At 51.5% G+C, this 22525-nt stretch overlaps 1 protein-coding gene across 1 annotated transcript in view; it reads right to left on the reverse strand.

Moving 5' to 3' along the window:
* The window catches only part of LOC111158907 (RasGEF domain family member 1C), a 35780-nt gene extending 33566 nt beyond the window's left edge, over positions 1-2214 (reverse strand). Inside the window, exon 1 of the mRNA XM_022521231.1 lies at positions 2187-2214. The gene's annotated coding sequence lies outside the window, so the exon portion shown is untranslated. The remainder of the gene's footprint in view (positions 1-2186) is intronic.
* Positions 2215-22525: the final 20311 nt, after the last annotated feature.

Raw genomic sequence — 22525 nt, forward strand, 5'->3', positions numbered from 1 at the left:
TTTTATTTATTTATTATTTTCTTTTTCTTAGAGCGGGGAGCAGAGGGAAAGGGAGAGAGAGAATCTCAAGCAGGCTCCACACGCAGGACCCTGATGTGGGGCTCAGTCTCACAACCCTGAGATCGTGACCTGAGCCGAAATCAAGAGTCAGATGTTCAACAGACTGAGCCACCCAGGTGCCCCAAGGACCCTGATTTTATTTATTTATTTTAATATTTTATTTATTTATTTATTTGAGACAGAGAAAGAGATCACAAGTAGGCAGAGAGGCAGGCAGAGAGAGAGGGGGAAGCAGGCTCCCTGCTGAGCAGAAAGCCCGATGCGGTGCTTGATCCCAGGACCCTGAGACCAGGACCTGAGCCGAAGGCAGAGGCTTAACCTACTGAGCCACCCAGGCACCCCCCTGATTTTAAAGATGGCAATTTAACTTAGTAAAAAGAAAAAAAGCCACCATGGGGGCCACAGCATGGGACAAGAGCATATTTAGAAACAACATCTCTAGCTCCCAGGTGGCCAATCTCCAACCCCCGCGCTGCTGTCATAGTCCCCAGTAGTGCTGGTTGGCATTCTAAAAACCTGCAAAGAACAGAAAGCCATATAGAACCAATGAAGAAAAGCACCTGGCTGGTCAGCAAAGCATGTCCTGGGTGCTGGAGAGGAGATGGGCTCCCGGGCATCCATGCCCAGCTGGGCGCTGGACCAGGCCTGGCCGAAGGGAGAGAGTCAGAGGATGACCCTTTGTTGTGTGAAGAGTCTCCTGGGCTTTTCAAGTGCCTTCACGTGCTGAGAATGGGAAGAAGAACCCCTCCTCTTCTGTTTCTGGAGAGGAGCCCCGAGATGAAGTGCACAAAGCACCCAGCACAGTGCCTGCCATGGAGAAGAAGGGGCCACCAAGACCACTGAGCTCTCCCCAAGGGCCTATACTACCAGCAGGGTCTGGAACCATGACACACATCATCATTCCCACTGCTAATGGCGCTCCGGGCCAAAAAGACTTGTCCCCTGGGGTCCCTCGATTTACCCTGGTTTGCAAGCTGGCTGTGGCCTGGACAGCCCTCTACTGTGAACTTCCAGCCCCGGGGTGGGAGCTCCCGAGAGCAGCTATCACTGGGTGCCAATTTAGCCTTGCAGGCTAACATAAGCCCACAACGCCCGGTCGGAGCCTTCCGCCCTCGCCTGAGCAGGTAGCAGAATTTTACACATTTATACATTCTCATCCCATCACCCCTCCCCCATTACCTCCTTTTTAAAAATTCTGGGAAATGATGCTTAATGTGAAATTTACCATTGTAACCATTTCAAGGGTATACTTTCAGTGGCACCAAGCACGCTCCCATGGTTGTGCAAATGTCACCACTCCCCATCTCCAGAAACTTTTCATCTTCTCCAACTCAAACCCCACATCCATTCAGCAATCACGCCTCGTCCTCCCCTCCCCTCACCCTGGCAAGCCCGTTCCACTTCCTGTCTCTAGGAATGTGACTGTTCTAGGCACCTGTATGAGCAGAACCAAAGGGTGTTTGTCCTTTTGTGACTGGCTTATTTCACTTCACATCATATCCTCAAGGTTCACACATGCTGTAGCGTGGGTCAGAATGTCCTTCCCTTTTTTTTTTTTTTAAAAAGACTGCGTCATATAGCCCATATATACATATACATGTACATATATATATGGACAAACTCACATACCCCCATGTTTTCTCTATCCCTTCATCTGCCAGTGGGAATTTGAGTAGTTTCAGCCTTTGTCATACCCTTGTCCACACTAGCTGCGCTCTCACTACTTCTCACTCCTACTGGCAATGGAAAAGGGTTCCAATTGCTCTACACCCATGCCAACGCCGTTTTGTTTTTTTGTTTTCGTTTTTTTTTTTTGTATTTTTGATAGCAGCCATCCATCAGGGTATGAGGGGACATCTCATTGTGAACCTCGATTCTGATTTTGTATTTTGCTCGTGACTGGGGTTGGTGGGCATCTTCTCGTGCTCTTTGGCCACTTGTACATATAACCTTCAGAGAACTGTCTATGCAAACCCTTGGTTCACTGTTGAACTGACTGAGATCACGAAGCTTTGTTGTCCTCCAGAAATTTTATAGTGTGTGGCCTTACTTTTAGGTCTTTAATCTGTTTCGGTTGAATTTTTGTCTATGCGGTGTTAGGTAAGGGTCCAACTTCACTATCTTACCTGTGGATCTCCAGTTTTCCCAGCACCATTTGTTAAAAAGATCGTCCTTTTTCCACTGAATGGTCTTGGCACTCTTGTTGAAAAATCATTTGACTCAATAACAGGGATTTGTTTCTGGGCTCTCTATTCCATTCCATTGGCCCATATCCCTGTCTTTATGCCAGGACCACACTGTTTTGATTACCGTAGCTCTGTCGAAAACCAGGAAGTGCAGTCCCTCCAACTTTGTTCTTTTCCAAGATTGCTGTGGCTGTTCAGAGTCCTTTTGAAATGCCGTATGAATTTCAGGATGGATGCTTCTATTTCTGCAAAAATACCATCGGAATTTTGGTAGAGATTGCATGAAATTTGTAGATTGCTTTGGATAATATTGACATCTTAACAATATCAAGCCTTCCAACCCATGAATACAGGGTGTCTTTACATTTATTTGCGTCTTTCCTCATTTCTCATTGCTCTCATTTCAATGTTTTATACTTTTCACCGTGTAAGTCTTTCATTTCCTGGGCTGAGTTGATTCCTAACTACAAGCTCCTAAGTCTATTCTTTGTGATTCTTTTGTAAGGGGAATTGCTTTCTTAATTTCCTTTTTTGATTGTTCATTGTTAGTGTGCAGAAACACAACTGTTTTTTACGGTGTTGATTCTGTATCCTGCTATTTTGCTGAATAAATGTTAATTAGTTCAATAGGGATGTGTGTGTATGTGCGTGTGTGTGTGAGACAGTGTTTGCATTTAGGGTTTTCTACATGTAAGATCATATCATGTGCAAAGAACTAATTTTACTCCCACCTTTATGATTTGAGTGGCTTTATTTATTTATTCTTGTGCTAGAACTTCTTGTACTTTGTTGCATAGCAGTAGCAAAAGTGGACATCCTTGTGTTGTTCCCGAGCTTAGTGGAAAAGCCTTCAGTCTTTCATCACCAAGGATGATGTTATTTGAGAATGTCTTAATTTCTCCCTCATTCTTGACGTACAGTTTTGCTGCATATAGGGTTCTTGGTTGACAATTTTTTACTTTTGACACTTTTGATTATATTAACCCATTGCCTTCTGGCCTCAAGGTTTCTGATAAGAAATCTGCTGATAATATTATTGAGGATTCCTTACATGTGACAAGTCACTTTTCTCTTGCTGCTTTCAAGTTTCTGTCTTTCAACAGTTTGATTGTAATATGTTTCAGTGTGGGTTTCTTTGAGTTTATCCTACTTGCAGTTTGTTGACCTTTTTGTATGTTTATATTCATGTCTTTTAGCAACTTTGAGAAGTTTTCAACTATTATTTCTTCAAAAACCTCTCTGCCCCTTCTCTCTGTTCTCTTTCTGGGACTCTCACAACATGTATGTTGGTCTGCTTAATGGTGTCCCACACATCCCTTACGTTCTGCTAATTTTTTTTTCAATAATTTTCCCCCGTCCCTCAGAATCAATCATTTCAATTGACTTATCTTCAAGTTCACTGATTTTTCTGTCTGCTCAAATCGGCTTTTGGAAACTTCTAGTGAATTTCTCATTTCAGGTATTGTATTTTTCTGCTCTAAAAATTTCTTTTGGGTTCTTTTTAAATGTTTTTTTAATCTCTTTATTGATATTTCTATTTTGCTCATACTTAGTTTTCTTGACTATCCATCTTTAACTTTAGCTCTCTGAATGAGACAGTTGTCTTAAAGTCTTTGCCTAATCAGTTCATCATCTCCTCTTTCTTAGGGATGGCTTCTCTGATTAATTTTCCCCACCCCCTTTACAGTCCTTTCCTTTCTCTTTCTTTGCAGGTCTTGTGATCTGTTGTTGCTTTTGTGGAAAATGGAATGTTTGAATCTTATAATGTGGTAACTCTAGAAATCAGATTTCTGCAGGTCTTTCTTTCTTTCTGTCTGTCTGTCTTTCTTTCTTTCTTTCTTTCCAATTGTTGTAGGGTGCTTCTATGCCAGGATCAGACTGAGGTCCTTTGAGTCTTCTCTGAGCCTATACCTTTCTCTGGGCATGTGTAGTAACTTTCTAACTTCCTTTGTATACGTGGTTGCTTTTGAATATCCTAATCCTTAAATGTCTTGCCCCCAAAAGAGGAAAAAGGGAAGAATGAAGGGGTGTGTGGGGGGGAGTAGTAATAGGCTCTGACTTTTTAAATCCCCCAGAATCCTCTTCAGCCAGTATAGATTGCAACAATGGTGGCCTGCCTCTCTATCTGCACCTCTGTGACCAGAAACAGCAACAAGCAATAAGAACACACATTCCCCAGTATTTGTAGGACGAGGTGCTTATTGCCCACCATGGCTCCCACAGCTGTGGGTAAGCTACTCCAGGAACACATGCATGGCTGCTGCCTAGAGGCTTGGGTTGGAAGACGGGTAGCTGCTACTGTGTTAAGAGCTTAAACTGACTAAAATGAACTGAAACTTTCCAAGCCTTCCTTTGAAGCTGAAAGTCTTTGAATAGGCTCAGAGTTCTAACATAGTTACATCAGGTGGACTCTGCCAGTTCAGCCGCCTAGCTGGTGATGGAGTCTTGGTGCTTCCTGCTTCATTGTCTTTGCTGATACCCTCCTATTCCCATTGTATATTTAACTGGACACTGCTATTGGATTTTTAGATCTCATTAGTTCTGACAGTCTTGTTTTTCCAGAAGACAATTTAGTCTACAATTAATAGTGATTTAATCTCTTCCTTTCTGGTGGTTAAACCTCACACACTTTTCTTGTCATAATGCATTGGACAGAACTTTCCAGGACAAACAAAGAGTATAATGCTGGTGAGAATAAGCATCTTACATTGTTTCATCTTTCTATCAGGGCCAGGTGTGCTGTGGGGGTTGAGCCGAGAGCCGTTCTAGGGTGATGTTTCTAGTCCCACTGCAGTGTTTTGGGAGGAGTTGGAGTCACACAGCTCCTAGGTCTGTGTGTGTGTGTCCTGAAAACCCCAGGTCTTTTCCTTTCCCCGTTATGAGAATGAGTGCCTACTCCAGTCCTGCTGGTTCTCCTCAGAGCCCATGTTTCAGCCTTGTCCAGTTTTGCTTTTATCTGTGCAGAGCCTGCAGAAGCTCTGAGAAGAAGGCTGAATTATAGGTTTCCTTACAGGGTCTGTACCAGACTTACTCCCCAGGTAGGGGGCGGGAGTGTCAGCCACATCGGGGCATCATTAAAAGAGACAAATAGGCATCTTTGCTTGAGACTGCTTCTGCAGGAACAGGGACAGTTCCTATACCCTTGGGGGGTGGTGGGAGCTGAACTCAGGGAAAGGTCTTGGATGAAATGCCTGTGCCACCTGACCCAGGCAGTTTCCATGCCCCTGAGGTTTCAGCTCAAGAGCAAACATGTGTCTTGCTTTATGTGTCTCACATAAAGCACTCACATGTCACTGAATCCTTAACACAACCATATGGGAATGATTGCCCACTCCACAAATGAGAAAGCCTGCACCCTAAAAGATAAAGTGATGTGTGCAAGTTCACAGCTGGTGATTAGTACCCCAGATCCTTGGGCTCCTGACACCAGGCCCAGCTCCTGGCCCTGGACTTGGCCCTGGCCCTGGCCCTGGGAGGGGAAACTGGCAAAGGCTGAGTGGGAGATAGATGTGGTCTGAAGATCCAGCCAGGGACCTGGGCTCAGGAACCAGGGGCTTGGGGAGGGCTACCTGAATACCAGGAACCCCGACATGGCCTGGCTTTCAGGAGGCAGGGAGCCCGCTGAGCAGCCCCTAATGGACTCAGCTGAAAAGGAGACCTTAGCCTATAGGCAAGGTCTTCTCAACTCTCCCAGGCCACCCTGGGTAGGGCCCTAGATCATGCCAACTTTTGTCCTGCTGCTCTGAGCAGTGACAGTACCTTGTCCAGGGCCCCAAAATGCTGTGGTCCTCCACTTCTCCCTCCTTGACAAAGCCTGGGGCTGAAACACTCCTCTCATTCCAATTCAGGTCCTGTGAAGGGCTCCTCTCTGTTCCCTAGTGTCTGAAAAGATGCTCCCAAGGCACTTGGGCCTCCTCCAGGCCTGAGCCCAGGGGTTCTGCTTGCCTGGGCTGGGAATACACCCGGCCTTTCCTTTAGGAGGCCACCTGACAGACTTGGCCTGACAGAGAGAGGAAAGGACTGGCTGGCCTGAGTTATTTTTATGCGCCATAAGGCCCTCAGCTCTTGCTGACAGAGCCTGCTTCTTTTAGATCTCAGGAAGCTCCAGTTTCTGAGAGCTCAGGGCCCAGCTCACAGCCAGTCTGCCAAGTGCAGGTTGATGGCACCAAGGCCAACCCCAGCCCGGTAACTGAAAATAGAGCTTTTCAAAGAGGAAAATATCGGGCTCCCTTCTGCTCCATAACCCTATGGTCCCTCACTCTTGGTCTCCACCCTTAATTATTCCCTGAGGACATGCTTCTCTAAGGAGAGGCATTGGGCTGATGGATGCCAGTCTTTTCAAGGAATCAAAATATATCACCCAGTTGCTCACCTGAACCACAGGGAAGGGGTTTTGTTTTAGGCTCCCAACCATCATACTTCCTGACTTCCTGGAACCCCTTCTCCCCACTGGCTGGAACCCTGATTAGAGTGGGGGTGGGGGCTAACTGGGTCCTGGCCAGTGACAGTGCAGCACCCCATCCTCCTGCCCCTGACCAGGGACCCAGGTTATCCAATCAGAGTAAATCCCGAACCTTGTTGGGAGATCACCCCAGAGAAACGTTCCCTTGATACTTTTTCCTCTCTACACTTTTAGAAGAATTAAACACAAAAGAGTCTATAAACACATCTGCAATTTAAATAATAATAACTTTTTATTATTATAACTAAATGAACATCTGTGAACTGATACCCAGGCTAACATAAAAAGTATTATCAGTACCCTAAAAGCACTCTCAGTACCTTATACACTTTCCCAAATCAAGCTGACTTCTCAACCCTCAGCTCTAGGTGGTGACCATCCTTTTGTGCTAATTATCTCCTTGCTTTTCATTATAGTTCCACCTGTGTATCTATCCCAGATAATACACCACCTAGTCTTGAAAAACAGAGGGCAGACACACTGGACGGAGGTTCCAGGAGGAGGTAAGAAGTCGTCTCCGGGTCAGGTCGTGGTCTGACTTCCCCTTCCCTGGGAGGTGACAAGGACCCTTTGGGGAAGTTGCAAGCAAGGTCATGAGTGAGGCCTGGGCAACACGGGGCTCTTCACGCTGGGGCACTTAGCAAGACTGAGGTGTGGACCGGGCACTGGACATGTGGCAGAAGTACGGCCAGAGGGAAGGGGCTGCCTCTCACTCTCAGGGAAAAGCTGAGAACTTCTGTGAGGGACACGCATGCGCTCAGCAGAGCATCAGGGGAGAGACCCTCAGGAACATGTGGTCAAGACCAACCAAGTCCTCATGAGAATCTGGGCCAAGCCGTCCTGGGCATTCTGTCCTTGGTTTAAGAAGATGGCCCGATGGAAGTGGGGGGTCTTCGTGATGCCCGGCTGTCTCTGGGGTCACACCGCTGTGGGATGGCTCAGCTCTCTCCACATCTGTTGAAGAGGTGCCATCCTGGGAGCGCTCCCTCATCCTCCAAGGGATTCCCTCCTCATTTCCCGTGTTGGGTCTGCTTCTTTCCGTACCTTGTCTCCTCATTTCACTTTGATGGAGCAGGTTCTCCAATAGCTTCTTGAGAAGAGATGCTTAGGAAAATATTTTTGAGACCTTACATGTTGGATGTGATCTCACTTTACTGTCACACTTGCTGATATGATTGAAAGCTTAGCAGGGTATAGATTCTAAATTAGAAATCACTTTTGGGGCACCTGGGTGGCTCAGTGGGTTAAAGCCTCTGCTTTCAGCTCAGGTCATGATCCCAGGGTCCTGGGATCGAGCCCCGCATCGGGCTCTCTGCTCAGCGGGGAGCCTGCTTCCTCCTCTCTCTCTGCCTGTCTCTCTACCTACTTGTGATCTCTATCTGTCAAATGAATAAATAAAAAAATCTTTAAAAAAAAAAAAAAAAAAGAAAGAAATCACTTTTCGGGGCGCCTGGGTGGCTCAGTGGGTTGGGCCGCTGCCTTCGGCTCAGGTCATGATCCCAGGTCCTGGGTTCGAGCCCCGCATCGGGCTTTCTGCTCAGCAGGGAGCCTGCTTCCTCCTCTCTCTCTGCCTGCCTCTCTGCCTGCTTGTGATTTCTCTCTGTCAAATAAATAAATAAAATCTATAGAAAAAAAAAAAAGATTTAAGAAATCACTTTTCTCCAGATTTTTGAAGGCATTATCTTTTGGCTTCTCTGTGAGCTTTGTAGGGTTTTGTATTTGTTTTTGGTTTTTGTTTTTGGATCCTCATAGAGTGACCAGCCATTCTGGATTTCCCAGGACCATCCTCGTTGCAGCACTGAAAATTCATATCCTAAGAAACCTCTCAGCCCCAAGCAAACCAAGATGGTTGCTCACCCCAGTCCTAAGTGTCCTGAACGTTCACAACGATGCACCTTGCTATGGGTCATTTCCATCCCTTGTGTGGAGCACTTTGCATCATCTTCTGTGGGAAACTCATGCCCTTCAATGCTGGGATATTTAATTAAGTGATTTCACTGAAGACTTCCTCTCTTTTCTTTTTTTGGGGCTCTTAGTACTCATGTTGGACCTCCTGGACTTGTCCTCCAATTTTTTACCCTTTCTCTCCTGTTTCCCATTAAAAAAAATTCCCTCTACACTCTCAGTTTTTCAGTATTGTATTCCAAACCTTCTACTGGTTATTTCAGTTGCTATGTTTTTAATTTCTAGGAGGTATTTTTTCCTTTGAAGGTTTCTTTTTTAAATGTATGAAGTTCTGTTCTTTTCTCATAGATGTAAAATCTTCTCTCACCTCTCTGAGGATAATCAGTAGCCTAGTTTTATTAGAAATTTTCTTCTCTCCTGCACTGCCCTGGTTTGCCCCAATTTGCCTTTCTCCCCTCATCTGTCTTGATCAACACACGCCATGTTGGAAGGCTTCCTCAGGTGTCTGGGAATCCTTGGCTGTCAGATAGAGACTAAGAAGTGGGTTGGACACTCTGAGGGAGAGGGTAAGGCTTGTGAAGTAACCCATAGGGTCCCTCACTCTTGGTCACTCCCATGGTGGGGGAAATCCAGGTGGGCTGCCTGGGGGAGGAACTCTGATCTTGAGGCTGGGAAGAGGAGCTATAGCCCCAACCCCTTACTTAATCCGACTTCTCAGGCTGCTCTATCACTGCTTACTCATCCAACCTGCTGTCCAGCTTCCTACAGTTTCTTGCTGTTGCTGCTAACCCTATTCTCTCTGTCTGTGTGTGTGCATTTGGCAAGGGTCCTATTACTGTATTTTAATGGAGGTCTCAGTGTTTCTTCCCATCAGGAAAGGAGATTGAACAGATGAAAGTCTGAGCTGCTGGGAAGACTCCTTCCTGCCCCAGCAAGGTAAGCAGGCCTGAGAGAGGGGGCAGGAGGAAAAGATTTGAGCACAATGTTTGAGATCCAGCTGAGCCCAAAGTTGGCCCCACAGGTAGGCTTTTTTGTATGTGAAACAGTAAATTCCACCCCCTCTCCTTTTTTCTTTCTTTCTCTTTTTTTTTTTTTTTTTGTCAGTTTGTCCTGGGCCTGTGTCACCAGAAGAAGAAAGTATCTTGATGCCCAAAGAAATCACTATAATGACACTCCTGCCTGCATGGCTCACGACTGCCCACCTGTGGTCTCCTTCACCCCATGGAAGGTGGCAGGGACATACCAGCGGACTCTTTGCTAACTCGAAGGTGTCTCCTATAGGTTTCCCCCAGCTGCAGGTGGCTCCGTTCAGCACCCCTCTCAGGTCCTGCCTGCAAGAAGATGTTTGGCGCTGCCTGAGCCCGAGGAACAGAAGGGGGCGGTCAGTGAGGGCTCCGGGGTCCAGTCAGGGCACCACGTCCTTCCATGTGGCTGGACAACCACCTGCTTCCCACACACCTGGGCACGTTGTTCTGTGGACTGAGACCTCTTTCTCCGGGCTGTGCAAGGGGTGGGCTCCATGCTGGGAAGGATGTCCTGTGTGTGGGTGACACATACTGGCCACCCCCGGGGTCCCTTCACCTGGCTCCCTGGAGCAGAACCTCCAGGGAAAGACCCTCCTGCTGATTCCCATCCTAATACAGTTCCAGCATCTCCCCCATCATCCAGCTCAGCCTGCCTCCCTACTGCAGATAAGCCATATACAAGATGCCTGTCACCCATGACACAGCGCTAGGAAAGCTTTTGAAAACAACTTTAAAGCCGACAAATAGAAACTTAACCTCTAGCTAGGAGCACAAAGGTGGAATATCTTTTTCAGAAAGGGCAGCAATAATCCACCCACAGCTTAAGGACCTGCCAGTTCGACCCCCTCCCCTGGAAAGTCGAGGATACTGAAAGGAGGAGGGGCATCACTTAAGAGAGTAACCGGTTTCCCCACAGGGTCCCCTTCCCAGTCTGCACCCCCCCTCGCCCCACCCCCACCCCCTCACCCTCCACCCCCCCACCCCTACCCGGTGAACTGAACCCCTGGAAGGAAGTGGCAGAAGAGAGCAGAGAGGCAGAGAAAGGGGACTCTCCCAGGCTTGAGGGAGAGGGAGGGGCTGCAGTTGGGGGAGAGGGAGGGGCTGGAGGGAGGGGTACAGCGAACCCGGGGGGGTGGGCGGGGGGGGCGCTGAACAGTGCTTCACCTGCATGGCCCTCATGGAGCCACAGGCATCTGAGAGGCTTCTGACACCAAGTGTCTGATCCTAGCTTCCCACACTTCAGTGCCTTGGAGGCAGCCCAGGAGGGCAGATGTCCGTACAGACCCAGGTCTAAGCTCCCCAGAGCGTGGGGGAATTGCCAGGATTCCAAAGAGCAGCGGGAGGGCAAGATTCCTCCAGCCTCCCCTCCAGCCTCCTCCATTTGGCTCAGCTCAGAACACAACCTGCCAGGACCTCCCTCCCCTCACTTCACCTGGCTGACTCCCCATCATTTGGAGCTTACTGGGACACATCTCACGGAGAGGACCCTCCATGATAGGATCATTTCTAATAAGCAATATATTCGTCCCTGTTCCTGGCACAGTGTTCCTAAAACCATCTGAATGGGATGAGGGGTTGGGATACAGGTGTTGAGATAGTGATAAGAAACCCCTTTCAACCACACCTGGTTTATGTTAACGAGACGACTTTTGAAACCTGTGGAAGGAGGTAGGAGGGCTGTGTTCACCTGGGGTGGGGATGGACAACCATGTGATTGGAGGGTTGGAACTTTCAGTCCCGCCGGCTGTTCTCTGGGGGAGGGGAGAGGGTCTGGAGGTTGAACCAACTGCCAGTGGCCAATGATTTAAAGAATCATCCCTACATAATGAAGCCCCCCCGCCCCCCCAAAAGTCCAGAAGGACAGGGTTCCGAGAGCCTCCAGACTGGTGAACATGCAGAGGCTGGGAGAGTCAGGTACTTGGACAGAGCAAGGAAGCTGCCTGACTTTCCCCAGACCTTGTCCCGTGTAACCTTCCATCTGGCTGCTCATTGGCATCCTTCCCATACTCTTATAATAAAGGGGCAAATATAAATAAATGTTTTTCTGAGTCCCGGGAGCCACTCTATCAAATTAATTGAACCCGAGTAGGGTGTCAGGGGAACCTGTGATGTACAGTCAGTCTACCAGAAGCACGGGAGACGAGCCAGACTTGTGACTAGCCACCGGGGTGGTGGGGGTTGGGGAAAGCCCTGAGGGATGGAGGGAGCCCCTAACCCATGGGGTCTGACCCTGTCTCTAGGTGGACGACGTGAGCCCAGAATTACACTGTGGGTGCCCACCTGGCTGGGAAGTGACCCGTTCAGCTCACGTCATGCAGACTGTCCTTTGGCTGCCCCTCCGTATCATATCAGCAGGGAGGTCTTCTCACATCATTGCCCCTCCTGAGGTTCTCAAATCTGTTAGCTTCCTTCATCCTTCTGTCTCCCCACGAGATCATATCCATCTGGACTGTGCTTGGTGGGCCCCCCAAAACACATCTGAAACACATCCCAGTGGGCAAATGCGTGCATGACCGTGAGTGCCTGTCACTGCTGTGTGACCCTGGACATCTCGCTTTCTCTCTCTGGGCCTTGCAGGACTGAGGTGGGAAGACCCCACAGGGGGGCTGTCTGGCTCTGGTCTGCACAGGGGCACAGGGACTGTCCAAAGCCTACCGCAGCCTGGCCTCCCGCTCTCGCCTCTCCCCCCTTTCTGAACATCTTGACAGTGTGTTTGCTGTAGCCACCTGGAGGCCCCACTCAGAGGCTGGGCCCACCCCCGAGTCTTTCCAAGTGCCGGGTGAGGATTGGGTTGGGCCAGGAAGTGGAGAAACGGAGGCCCAGCGAGGAGATATTTGTGTTCCATGCCCAAACACTGGCCACCAGCCCCGAAGGACCCCAGAGCCAGATGATGGAACCCTTGTCCTGACTAGGATCCCCTCTGTGCCACCCTGAGCACCAGAGCCAGACGGCCTCTCAGAAGTGACATTTGATCAGTGGTGCCCCTGTTACAGGCATGGATGGTCACAAGCTGATTTACGTTTATTGCTATTCCCATGTTGGTGTTTTAAGGTATTCTGAGTCCTCTGCCTTTCGGTATACGCTTCAGAATGACCTTGTCTCTATCTACCAAAAACCCCTGCTGGGACTTTGACCGGAACTGCAGTAAACGTGTAGATGAATTTGGGGAGAGTTGATAGTTTTCCAACCCATGACCCTGATGTGTTTTTAATGCCATTGATTTTGACATTTATCTTTATTACTTCCTTCCTTCCACCTGCTTTGGGTCGACTTTGCTCTTTTTTTCCCTAGCTTCTTAAGGCGAAATCTGTAATTATTTATTTAAGACCTTTCTCCCTTCCTAATACAAGAATTGGATGCTATCGGTTTCTTCTAAGGACTGTTTTAGGCTCATGCCACAAATTCTCACATTCACATGTAATGTTTTCATTATCATTCTGTTCAAAATGTTTTCAAATTCGCCCTGAGACTTCCTCTTTCCTCTGTGGAGTATTTATTTAGACACGTGCTGTCTAATGTCTAAGTGTTTGGAGATTCTTCTGCTGCTGTTTGTATGCTTTGATTAAAAATTTTATATGTTATATAAAATACAGTAATTATATAATTACATATTCTTGATTAAATATGTATTATGTATTCTTGTATACATGCTTGCCTTCTATGATTTTTTTTTAAAGATTTTACTTATTTATTTGACAGACAGAGATCACAAGTAGGCAGAGAGGCAGGCAGAGAGAGGGGGAAGCAGGCTCCCCGATCCCAGGACTCTGGGATTAGGACCTGAGCTGAAGGCAGATGCTTAACGACTGAGCCACCCAGGCACCCCGCCTTCTATGAATTGAGGTCATAAACAACATCAGGCCCTTGCTTTCCTGAGCACCCCCCCCCCAATAATACCGTATCTCTGTGGTATTTTTCAGTTTCCTGGGGCTCCTCTTTTGGGTCAGACAGCCAGAAAGCTGGGGCTTAATTCACTCTATTCTGCTGTGCACACGCCAATACTATGCCTGCATCCAGGCGCAGAAGGACAGAGAGAGAGAGAGAGAGAAGGGAGAAAAGCAGCAGGTTCCTTGTGCCTCCTGGGGGACAACAGCTCCTCTGCTGGGAGAGGAAGTTCTCCCTCATTTAGGGGGGAGGCTCTTGTAGGGCCCAGTCAAGGCTCCCTGGGCTGTCTGGGCTGGAGTCTGAAAAAACGGAAGAAAATGCATATTCTAAAAATGCATATTTCCAGATTCTGTCTGAGTCATAAGAGACCCCTTTCCTGCTCTTTGAACCAGAAGCAGAGGTTCTGCCCTGCAGCTCTCTCTCGGGGTGCAAAGGTCCCTCTGTGGTTTCTGGCAGGGGGATCTCCCGCAGAGGGAAAATGGTAAACCCACTATCAATTTGGTGGTGCCTCAAATTCTGCTTCTCTTCCCCAGGCTGCCTGCAATGACTTAGCTTCCTAAGTCCCCAGAGAGCTGCTCTGTGCTTTCAGTCAGATTTTAAGCTGTGCTCAGTGGGAGAGGTAGAGTGGAACTGACCTAGAACTGGAACACTGGGGCTTATATTCTATTCTGTACTTTTATTCTTTTTAAAAATTAATACTTGTTTTGTTACATGAATTTTTTAAAAAGTCTTTTTAAGAGATTGTATTTATTTGAGAGAGAGAAAGAGCACGTGCACAAGCCCATGGGATGGGGAGGGGCAGAGGGAGAAGGAGAAGGAGGGTCCCTGCCAAGCAGGGAGCCTGATGGCGGGACTTGATCCCAGGACTCCAGGGTCATGACCTGAGCCGAAGGCAGATGCTTAACGACTAAGCCACCCAGGCGCCCCTGTTACATGAATTTTTACAGTCACTTTCTATTTTTGGGAAGTGATGCTGGTGATTTAGGTAAGAGCATAAAATTATATCCCCAAATATATTCATTTTAATAAATGAGTTGATTTAAAAAATATTTTAATAAATGAGTTGATTTAAAATAAATAAATGAGTTGATTTCACACACACACACAAAATTAGCAAGATGACGCCAGACCCATCTGCTTGCTTGCCGTGCCCCAGACATGCTATCGACACTGCTGCCTCGAAGTCAGGCTGTTCACTGTCTCCCCTGTTTCAGGACACCCTTCTCCTGTCCCCCTTCGAGGTCCAGCTGCAGGGTCCCCTCCTGGGAGGGACCTTCAGAGCGGCAGCAGATGGGGGCTGGGGCCAATGCACTGGGAGGGTGCAGAAAGGGTCCTCTGAGCCATGGGGGTCCTGGAAGGGGACATGTCTGAGGGCTGGTCTGCTGGGAGAGGAGGAGCCGTGGCCAGTGGATGTGAGCAGCAAGGAAGTGTGCAGGCGCCTCCCCGAGCCTCAGTTCCCCCCCATGCACAAGGGGGCTAACAAGCCCATGTCAGCTCCAGAGAGCCTGTGAGTGAATGTGCCCAGCACGGTGCTGGAACTTGGTGCCGTGACAGGTCTGGGCCTTTCCCTAAAGCCCACTTCGTGGTCCATGAAGTCCTACAGACTGGGCTCCAAGACCACCCCTGTGACCTTGTCTGTAATTCTCCCTGCACTCCTGTCTCGCACAGTCTGTGTTCCCTGCACCCTGGGGCCTCATTTCCTGCCCTGCGCCATTTATCCCGGTAGCGACATTATCCTGGGTCTTTTAGCTGCTTGTTTACCTGCTGTCCTCCCCACAGGGCCAGGAGCTGCTCTGGGGCACAGCTTTGTCAGTCCTGCTCACTGCTGAGCCCCCAGCGTCTGGAGCAGGGCTCAGTCGATCAAGGCTGGCTGGCTGGCTAGGTGACTGGCAGTCCCTGGGAGCTGAAGGGGTACAGCAGCCCATGCAGGAAGGTGGAGAAAGTGCTCAGCTGTGTATGGTCACCGGCCGAGGCTGACCGTGGTGACCAGGCTGCTCGGTGGCCTGGCCAGCCAGGCGGCAGCTGCCAGGAAGAAACGTGGCCTGCTTTGTGAAGGGGAACAAGTGTCTTATTTACCACGGAGAATGACTATCATCAGACTGTGGGAGGAACACACTGGCCGCTGAGATGCGTGAAGGGAGGACCAGGGATGAAAGCGCTAACTGTTCCTGGCTGAGACTCTGGCAGCGTGTCCAAGACCCTGCTAGGCCACTGGTCCAGCCCTGCCGGCCTCCTCCTTGCAGGACCCCTGCCCTGGCAGGGGCTCACCAGCCTCCTATGAGCACCCAGGGTAAGCTATTCATAGTCTCCTCTCCTGCCAAAACTTCGGACGGCACCTATGGTCTCAGGCCTCCTTTGGTGCTCTCCCTCCTCCCCATCCTGTGCTGGGCCCCCGGCCCTGCCTGCCCTGCCCTGCTCTGCCCTGGCCTGCAGGCCGCCTGCCTCTGACTTGGAGCCCCTCTCTGTGTGGCACCAGCTCACCAGGTCACAGTCCTCTCCTGTTCCCCCTGTCCTCACGGGCGAGTCTCCAACGTGCTGGCAGCTGTAGCATCTGTCCCCCGGTCCAGCCTCAATATGCTTGTCTCCCTCCTGTCGGTAGAGTCAGGATGACTCCCCACCCCCTTTGGGGCTCTGGAGGGAAGGGGCTCTTGAAAGCACCACGGAGCCTCTCCAAATTGAGGCCCTGGAGTCCCAGAACGTGGGGGACAGCTTGGGTTAGAAGGCCATGGCCCTGGTTCCAGGATGTGGGGACACTGCTCTGCTGAGACCCTGGCCATGACCCCTCCATTCTTGGCAGGCCCACTCCCTTAACCTCTTCAGGGAGGGAGCAGCCCGGGGAGCCCAGGGCAGAAGACCCCTTCTCATCTCCGGTTCTGTGGCCGCTGGATTACGAGAGCCTGGGACTTGCGGGTTCCGCAGCTGTACCCACAAAGGCCAGGCTCAGGCACATCGGGAAGAGCGTGGGAGTCATCCTGGGGCACGCAGCCTGCAGTGGGTGGGGAAAGGGGCTCATGCTCAGACGCAGCAGAATGGGGCAATGAGGATGGCGACCTGGATGACGGCCTGAAGCCAGCATCACCCCCGGGAGGGCAGGGGACTCAGCAGGCAACAAGCACCCCCAGCGAACTTAGAGCCTGCCTTTTGGGCCTGGAGGCTTGTTTTCAGGACCCGGGTAGGGGGGCGGGGGGCTTGCTTACGAGCCAGGGCATGCTAACTCTGCCACCCCGTCTCCCTCCCGCAGTGGGTCAGCCTGGGCCACCCGTGCACCCCATGGGGACACTGCCCACGGCCTGCCAGAGTCTGAGGCAAAAATAGCCGGTTCCATCTCTGAGCGCCTGTGTGAGTCACCTACACCTCCAGACAAACACCTCTCAGGCGATTCAGGGAGGGGGAACAGTTTGGGCAAAAATAAACGCTTTGTTTTCTTCCCGTGGCTTCTGGAAGTTGTTTCAAAGAACGGTCTGGGGAGGCAGAGACTGGCTCTGTGGCTGAGGGTGGGTGGAGCCTCACTGGCTGAGCCTCAGTTTCCACATCTGTAAAGTGGGTTCATCATATCCCCTGGTAGGTGAGGAGCAGGGTCAGTGTTGTGCCAGTGCGTCCTGCCCACCACACCCTTCCCTGCCCTGCTGCCCTGAGGGTAGGCCAAGGAGGACTGGGAGCCACCTTCTCCATCACAGGGGACACAAGGTCCCCATCATACCCAGACGGCTGGGAGGTCACCCCAGCCTGATCCCTCCCCCCACCCCCAGGCTTTCTTGCCCTTGGCCGCCACTTGTGTGTTTTTCTGTCCTCTCTCAGAGCCTGGCCGCACCTGGGGCTGTCCTGGTCAAAGACCGTTGACCACAGGGTGGCTAAGGAAGGGGAACCCAGAGGTGCAGGGGTGTCAGTAGTCAGCACTGAGGGAAGGATGCCCAGATATCATTCCCTGGATCCATTCATTTCCTTCTGGCTAGAAGGGTCTGCAAACCATTTCATTTCTGCCCTGAATCTGGAAATCTGGGGAAACAAGTTGAAAACTGCCCAGCTTTTTGTTCCCAGTGCCCGGTGACTGGGACACAGGTGTGGGGCCCAGACAAGGAGCAGGGGGTGGTCCCAGAGGGCCGGGGAGCTCGGGGACCAGGACAGGTGCTCCCCACTTTCCTCCCCATGGATGGCAGGAGCTGGATAGCCACCGTGAGCCTGAGTGGGGCCACTTGTCTGAAAATAACTCCAAGAAGCAAGAAGCTGCTTTTAAATACTTCTCATTCTTGCTCTAAGAGGGGGCTCTCACAGCTGAACTTTAACAAATTCGTCATCGTCTTTTCTGGGAAGAACAAGGGAAGATGAAGTCATCAGTGTTAGAATAAAACAAAGAAACATACTGTTTCTCTCTGGCTCCTCTCAGAAACATCCAGCAGACAGAGAAAAGGCTGTTGTCAGAAAAGCTGGGAAGATGTGTGCATGTGTGTGTCTGAACTGCACCCCCCCAAGCCTGGCAGCTCCCATCACGACTGTGGGTTCAGTCCCCATCCTGGGCTGCAGCCTCTGGGACACTGCGGCTGTCATTCCCTGGTCCACACCCCGGTCGTGTGCGCACAGATGCACCATTGTGAATGGGCTTCCCTCAAGGCTTGGCCGAAGAGCAGTTTTGTCCTTATCTGCATTTCACAGAAGGGGAAACCAAGGCTCGGAGAGAGGACCTGACCTGTGCTAGGGTCACCCAGCTAACTGGAAAGTGAGGGGGACACAGAACGGCCCCCAACGCTTCCAGGGGCTCAAACTGATCACTAGGCTTTTACGATTCTCCTGCACATGGGTCCAGAACCACCCAAAGCAGGGACCGGTTCTCACTTGGGAAGGTCTCCGCATAGGCAGACCCCAGGCAGCTGGTGTAGGGAGCGGTCCCGGCTGGATGGCAGGAAACTCGGACCACAGACCCTGGAGCCTTTCCCCCATGCGCAGGGTCAACGCCAGGGACCCAGGCAGAACAGAGTCTCTGCAGCCACCATCCTGAAAGATGGGCAAGGAGGCCACGGTGCTAGGACCCGAGTCCTGCCTAGAAGGCCATGTGGCCACCGGAACCCCTCCTCGGAGGCTTGGTGCTAAGCTGGCTTAGCACCAGCCAGCTGTGGCACTGTGTGGCACTAGACATTCGCCCCTGCTCTCCGCCTCCAGCGGTGGGGGGGGGGGGCTCCCAGATGCCCCAGCTCCTGGTCACTCCGCTTACCTCCCATGCTCAGGCCGGCAGGGACATTCATGCAGAGAAGTCTGTGATGTGAGGACCCATAGACCTGCTCTACCACCCGCACCCCTGCAGCCCCCGCAGAGCTTCCTGATCATGTGCTCACCAGTCTGCTGCCTCTAGTGGGTGGAAAGGGGAGGGGACAGGGGTGAACCGGCCACTCTGTCCCAGCAAGACTCCCAGTCCACACATGCTTAACACATGAACACGCGACTCACAGTGATGCCTCGGCCCACGCGGGATGGCCGGTTCTCCCTCCCCCAGATTCAGCCGACCTTCCAGCAGGAGCAGTCATGGGGGGCAGGGGGTAGTCGTGAGCCTCACCTCGTGTGGCCCCGGGCTTGGCTGTCCCCTGGATGGGCTCACTCCATCCTTGCCCACCGGCACGTTGCTGCTCCCATGTCCCATTTCCTAGGTGAGAACCGTGGTGCCTCGCCCCTGCTGATGAGGGAGCCCAGCTCACCCCGGATCCTCCACGCTGGGCCGAGCCACCCCAGTCAGCATGTGGAACCCCCGAGGGGTGCTGGAGGAGCGAGGACACTCCCCAGGAGGAACAGCCTTCCCGGGACTGGGGACACCAGTATGCCAGGTACAGGTGGGTGATGCTCCTGTCCAGCGCCGCCACCTGGGTCCCTGCAAAGAGCCCAGCCTCAGGCTTGGGGCCTTTGAGAAAGGAAACCCTTCATGTCAGTGTCTGTCGAACGAGGCACTCCAGGGTCCCTTTCGGGATATTGCCAGGTCCCCTGCTCCCAGGGCAGCTCTTCAGCGAACCACGTCCCTCCTATCAATTCCCGTTTTAAGATTAGCATCGTCCTTACCAACAATATCTATGACCTCATGGGTCTCATGTGCTGGCCATATGCTTTTTAAAATGCGTTAAAGTAAACACATCCACATGTAGCAATGACTGAGCAGTGAGTGAACACATGGCTGTGTTTAATTCTCAGTTACGCCCCCAAGAGAGAGCTCGGCTGGCTCCCCGAGGACACAGGGCTGGTGGCTGGCGGGTGGGGTAGATTTCAGGCCCTCCTACCCTGGGGTCTCTTAGGCAAACCAAGCTGGTTCCTCCACACGCCTCAGCCCGGCAGGAAGCCCAAGCTTCCCTCAGGCAGCACACGGCACGCGAGGCCAAGGCCGTAAACATCCCCCTTCCCCCGCCCCAGCCCTCCCCCCTCTCTGTGTGCTCCTGCAGATGGAGGGTGGGGAGGGCACCAGATGACCCAGCCATGCTGAGTGCCTGCTTCCCTCTTGCAAAGACTCAGCTTGGGCGGCCGTCAGCCCCATCCTCACGGCTCAGCCCAGGCTGCAGGCCAGAACAGGTGTCCTGCACCAGGGAAGAATGGCTACTGGTGTGGACGGGGCCTGCCGCTCAGGGAACAGGGGGTCCTGGCTCTCTGGGGCTCACATTTGTCTTCAGAAAAGTTTCAGCCACCCAGGTGCTGCAAAAACGTGACAGCTCTGGGAATGGGCGCTCTCGGGGTTGGGCAGAAGCCGGTCCTGCCTGCATCTCTTCCCAGCGCACCTCAGTCCACCTGGCTTCCTCCAGGAGGGGGCTGCAAACAAGAGGAGCTTCCGGGGATGGCAACTTTGCCAGCATGTGGGGGACCAGGGTGAGGGGTGGGGAGACTCTTGCAGTGAGAAGGAGGGGCCGGGTGAAAGGCAGGGATGGGGAGGATGGCCTTAGGGACACAGAGCGACTGGGGCTACTTTGGAAACATCCACCCAGGGGAAAGGATGTCTTTGGGTCTGCTGTATATCAGATCCTTGGCTCAGCAGCCCCAGCCCCTTCCCTCTTGGGGCCTGCCTCCCACCCTGCACGGGGGGCTGGTCTGCCTGAATCCCTTATTACTTAAGCTGAATTCACTGTGGGCTCAGGCTCTGCTCACCTAGCAACTTCCCCAAGGAGTAAGCCGTTAATGGGCTCCATTGTACCCAAGCTGCAGCAGGGGGACTGAGCGAGTCCAGTGTGTGGTTGGCGCTGGTGTGCCACAGGGAGACCAGGGCTTCACGCCAAGGTGGGCCCGCAGCAGCTGCCCAGGGTCACTGGCCTCTGCAGCTTCTTCCTGCCCAGCATCTGTCCCTCCTTCTGTCAACAAAACTCATTTTGTCCTCCCTTTCTTGCCTGGGGTAGAAGGGCATATGGCCCTGGTAGCCAGCCATCCAGGGCAGGAATGCCTTGGCCTACAACAGTTTGAGAAGGGCAAGGGATCCAGGCCCGGCCACTCAATGCATCTCAACCCTCTTGCCTTTGAAGCAGATTCGTGGTAGACACGTTACCCAGACTCGGTTCTTGGAACATTTATTGACATTTACTATTAAAACGTGTCTTTCTCCTCAGGTCAAGGAAAGCTTAGGAACTACGTATCAAGCTGCTACAGCCTCATTGTAAAAAGAACCCACATGGAGAGAGCAGAGCCGAGAGGCAGAGAGACCGAGATCGTGTCCTGGATCTAGCCATGCCTGAAGTCCATCCCTGGGCTTTTGATTTACAGACACAAACATGTTCTCCCTTTCAGCTTAAATCTGATTGAGTTGAGTTTCTGCACATGCAATACAAAGAACTGTAATGCCCCAGACTCTTGACGGGAGGACTATGCCATCAGCAGCAGACAGGGACTATGCTGAATTGGCAATGGGACCAGAGGGTGGATGTTAACTTAGTCCTTGTTGACTGGGACACCCCAAGGAGGTAAATTTCCCTCTCACATTCTTGTCTGTAAAATGGGTCTAATGAGCCCTGCTCCCAGGCTGATGTGTGGAGGTGACATCTGGCCCAACTCAGTGACAGGAAGAAGCAGCCATGGGAAGGACATCCTGGGATGTGTGACCCCATGGGAGATGCCCAAGGCTTTGAGGGCCTTCCCAAGAGCAGCTGGTGGATGGCATGAAGGCAGAAGCCAGCCTGGATCAACGCTTTTGACCTTAGACCCAGCAATTACTCAGGACCCAATCAGGGGCCAGTCTACACATCAGGAGCACCTAGAAACAGGGCACTGGTCACTCTTCAAGGGAATACTACTGGCTGTCAGAGGAAGGCAAGAGATTCTAAGTAGAACGTCTGCCAGCTATGCAGGGAGAAAAGCCAGTTATAACTCGGGATTTGCATAGCATGAACAGATCTTCGCAAAAGGAAACGATACCTCCACGCGCCCAGAGAAAATGCCCTAGTATGTCTCAGGATGACAGGGATCCTCTTAATCATCTAACAGGTCAGTGAGCAGTTTTAATTTCTGCTTTACCCCTTTCTGCATTTCTGACTTTTTTTTCCCCCTAAAAAGAAAGGAGAGAGCAAACTGAGGGTGGGTGTGAAGTGTGGTGTCTCGGGTGGGTGGGGGCGGGGGTCACTGTGCGACTCCCACCCCCTCAGGAGGAGGCCACTTGCTGGGCTGCACCTGTCTGCTACTGGGGGCAGGGGAGGGGAACCAGCCACTTCCACTGAAGGGCAATGCACATGGTCTCCTCTCTCTTTCCAGCCACTTGTCAGTAATAACAGATGGAAGCATGGAGGGCATGTTTGAGTTTAACACAAGGCAGGGATGATGGGTTCCAAGTCATCTGTCCACGCAGAGGCCTGGCTGTGGCCTCCAGACACACCACAGCCACATAGCTGCCACCACTGCTCTGGGACATGAGTTCTACAACCCAAAGTCGTCGGAAGACGACCTGCCATTCGGGGGTTCAGAATTGCATGCGTGGGCACTTGACAGTTTGCAGAGGCCTTTCACAGATCTCATCATCTCTGGGTCCTGGAGCCCTGCCTACAGGCTCAGGGAGCTAAGCC

This window comes from Enhydra lutris, unplaced genomic scaffold (assembly GCF_002288905.1).
Source record: "Enhydra lutris kenyoni isolate GAN:26980312 unplaced genomic scaffold, ASM228890v2 scaffoldscaffold64, whole genome shotgun sequence".
NCBI lineage: Eukaryota > Metazoa > Chordata > Mammalia > Carnivora > Mustelidae > Enhydra > Enhydra lutris.